At 38.5% G+C, this 3,952-nt stretch overlaps 1 protein-coding gene across 9 annotated transcripts in view; it reads right to left on the reverse strand.

The window, feature by feature from the left end:
- PALLD (palladin, cytoskeletal associated protein) overlaps window positions 1-3,952 on the reverse strand; it is a 183,930-nt gene that overhangs the window by 63,583 nt on the left and 116,395 nt on the right. For 2 of the 9 annotated variants that reach the window (XM_031057534.1, XM_031057487.1), the window contains exon 1: window positions 3,864-3,945. The exons of the other annotated variants lie outside the window; for them this stretch is intronic. The gene's annotated coding sequence lies outside the window, so the exon portion shown is untranslated. Of the gene's footprint in view, window positions 1-3,863; window positions 3,946-3,952 lie in introns of those variants that run through there. 9 annotated transcript variants of the gene reach the window in all.

Consider the following 3,952-nt stretch of genomic DNA (forward strand, 5'->3'; position numbering starts at 1 on the left):
AGGGAAAGAAGATTCAGTTGCTTCTTGACTCACCTCACAGAGGTGAATAAGGCAGAAAAATCCCAGCAAGAATTTGACCCCACTATATTTATTTATTTATATAAAAGTAAGTGCTGTTTATCTTAAAATTCCTTCCCTTTGTGGAAGGGGGAAGTGCTGGGGAGTGCCATACACAATACACTACTTACAATCACTTTCTGCTTCAATAAAGGAAATACAAACTTCCTGCCTTGGCAAAGGTTAGAATGTCTCAAGCAGGTGGGAAAAGGACCATATAAGTGTCTAGACAGAAATGTGGAGGAAAAGTATTTCCTAAATTTTCTATTCATGTGCTAACCCAGAATGTGGACTACACATCTAGAAAGAACTGCCTTAATTATTGGTTCAACTTCTTTGATAATTATGCTTTTAATTATGATAATTATTTATTTAATATATGAATACCAAAATGTTAAATTATCTATAATGCTCCAGTAAGTTCTGACACTTGTGGTCACAAGACTGTTCACCTTCTGCAGGTAAGAGGTTAAAATTATTCTTCTAGGCATACTATAATTTGGTTAGTAATTACTCCATACATAGTCTTCCAAATGCATTTATTATCGCTATGAAATCATTGCTGAGTATTGCTGTTACTGAGTGGGCACTTCCCTTCAAAGAGAACTTTATGACTTAATCTAGCACTGAAATCCAATGGAAGATGATACGTGAATACAAAAGTCCACAGGCATATTTTGATTAAATAATATTCTCAGGATAAAAGATTTCCAGTCAATTATTATGTTCTCAAGAATATATCTGGGACTATCAGTCAATTTATATGTTCTACATAATCCTGAAATTTTTATTGGGAAAACAAAACCTTAGGACCACCAACTCTTGGCATATCAGTAAAGGTCCAGTACAACACCCAAATACTTGAAGACTGTGCTCTGTGCACTTATCTACACATTTTCAGATTAGAAACTCAACTTTTTAAAACCAAAGGCCTTTATCTTCATTTCCTTCAGGTGTAGTGTCCACAAAAATTCATAATCTACAGGAAATTATTCTTTACACACAGAGAAAACCTACACATATGACATCACATTCAGTGACAGTCTACTCTGCTCCCAGGCACATGGATCCACATGAATGTTGGCATGAGTAAAATTGAAAAGCAGCTAATTAAAGTAGAACCAGATGAGAAATTAGGTTGTTGTTAGAGGAATACAATATTTTCCATCAACTCCATGATTTTACAAGTATGATTGGTTTCCTTTGCCCAGCTGAGAACCAGGTAAGTTCAATAAGGTAAGTCTCTCATGGATCATTTTGAAACAGAGTAATAGGAAGAAATTCTGTAGAGGAGAGAAAGAAGAATTTCTCCATATAAGTGGGCTGACCAGCATCCCACAGGTCAGTTCCAGGCAGACTGCTTCCTTGGTCTTCCAATGCCTAAAGTCCAACAACTGAACATTACTCATCAGATTTACCACTGTGTCCTTACAAAAAAGAAGGCATGCTGTTCGAACATAGCTACTAGAAATGGCTGCTGCAGTCACACAGACCACAAAGTGGATGACAAAACTGCAATCACACTCCTGCTTGTGGAGCAGTTAGATGCCCTCCACAACCATCATATCAGCTTAAAAAATTCTGCAATTTTATATGTTGCAATCATCACACAGTCTCTGCAAAGAGAAAACAGTAGGCTCGAGCTAGTCAATAGGCCCACGATAATTGGTGCATGAGTGTACAGCAAGATGAGCTTTGCCAGTAATATAAACAAAAAGAAAAGAAGAAAGAAACTTCAGAACACTTTGAAGATAATAGACAATTTTCTAGGATTTCAGTAAGTGTAATAGCACAAAAGCATTTATCTTACCTCAATGGTTTTTAATTGTTAGTTAAAACACACTTCAAATTTTCAGGACAGTTTTTTGCAAAAATGTTCTTGACTCAGAAAGCAGCAAGAAAAGTTATGTGACATATATTTGCCAACTCCTAACAAACCTTTACCATATATCCAATGTTGCAATTTTAGGAAAACTGCTATGTCAGATTGCAGTGTGTGATAACTTGTTAAATTCTGACTTTGTGATTATCAGATTTCCACTATCTCAAAGATGAAAGAAATCTCATCTCAAAGATGAGATCCACTATCAGATTTCCCCTGTCTCAAAGATGAGGATTTGTTTTATCCAAATGAGACACTCCCAATTCCGACAATATCCTACCTGCATATTCCTGTGTGTTTCAAACATTGCAAGAACATCTGTATATCTCCTACCCCATATTTCCAGTTTCTTTTATTCAAACTCTTATCCCTCTGCTCCCACCTTTTCCCACAGGGTTTCTCCTTCTGGCCAGGAAAATCAGTAAAAGAATATCATTTCACAGACAGTTCTTTCAGATTTTGTTCCCCAACCAAAAGCAGGATGCAACACAATCTGTCTCAGAATCTTGTTCTCACAAGTATTTGCCCCATTTTCACAGTAAAGTGGTTTAAGTACAATCAGTGGGCATGTGCTGAGAGTAATTTAACTTTTTCTATGATTTTTTTCCATCCTCTTGTTATCAATTCTATATCTTAATCCTTTTATGTCTGGTATGCATTGTGAGTCACAGACCAGCTCTGGATGTCTGGAAACTGCTGGGCTTTCTTGAAGAACGTCATCAAAACTTTTCCCACCCCAGAATGCCAGTGTACCTCTGTGCACACAAATCCATGAGTGAACATAAAACTTTCTGCACAGCATGTAATACATCTCACAAAGTTAATTTCAGAAATATAAGGTTTGTTCACAGGAATCATGGTTTCAGTTCAATACAGCCACAGAATACCATGGAAAAACAGTGTCTTGACCTCAAAGCCTAATGAAACTTTGACTGTGTCCACTCCTATTTTTAGTTGTGTGCTCTGCAGTGCCATATTCCTTAATATAAAGCTGACCCAAATGTTCCAATAGCAGACGTTGGTTTCTCTTTGATAGCCAATGCATATCTCTGCTTTCCAAGTTTCTGTAAACACATCATTATAAAGAAGGCCAGTCTTACTTTTCCCAGCCTTCTTTCTAATTATGTGCCTACTGCCAGGAAACTTTTCTTTTCTTTTTTTTTCTTTTTTTTTTTTTTTTTGTCTGCACTACTAAAATTTAAACAAATATGTGATGTGTGCTGCAGACTTGGAAAAGAAGGGAAAAAACCTCTGTTATAAATTACAAAGTTACTAAGTAACACCAAATTCCTTTCAACAAGCAGTGATAAACATTAGACAAAAAAATTTAGCTACGAGAGTACATTAAGTGCTAGATGACCAAATATGTCTTCCTTATGGACGTATGAATTCCACAGAACAACCCAAAACTCCAATGTTTGGTTTCATTTGGGTAAGAAGCTGTAGTAAATCTTCTGAAAGATCAAGTCTCCTGCCCATTACCAATTCTCTTCACCCAGAACTATCACTGGGTTCCTACAGATATCTCGTACAAAGAAGGCTGGGAAGGCACTCATAGTTTTCTGCCCTATCATATTTGTTAAGGACTGTCTTAGCAAGTTTTGGGCTACAGAGATGCACAGAGCTGCTGCCGCCACAAAAGCATCCTTTTTTTGCCTTTGGAAACATCAAGGGGACCGCCAGAGTCGGCAAATAAAGTGCATCAACCAAACTCGAATGCGACTACAGACGATGAGGCAAACTAAAAGATCAAGAAAGTGTAGATCAAAAGTAGAAATACTCGAAAGGCGGTCAGCCCGGTCTGATTACAGCATGATTTCATGTACCCTGACCTTTCGCCTCTCGTCACCGCTTCTGCCGTGCGGTAACCTCATCTGCAGAAGACACGTCACCGTGAACTTCTGAAAGTAAGCTGCCGTCTTACCTGGGCACGGCGGAGCGGGCAGCTCTCACATAGCCGAGCGCCGCTGTCCCGGGGAGGCGGCGGAGCGGAGCGGGGCGGAGCGGCGCCCC

This window comes from Geospiza fortis, unplaced genomic scaffold, assembly GCF_000277835.1.
Source record: "Geospiza fortis unplaced genomic scaffold, GeoFor_1.0 scaffold40, whole genome shotgun sequence".
NCBI classification, from domain to species: domain Eukaryota; kingdom Metazoa; phylum Chordata; class Aves; order Passeriformes; family Thraupidae; genus Geospiza; species Geospiza fortis.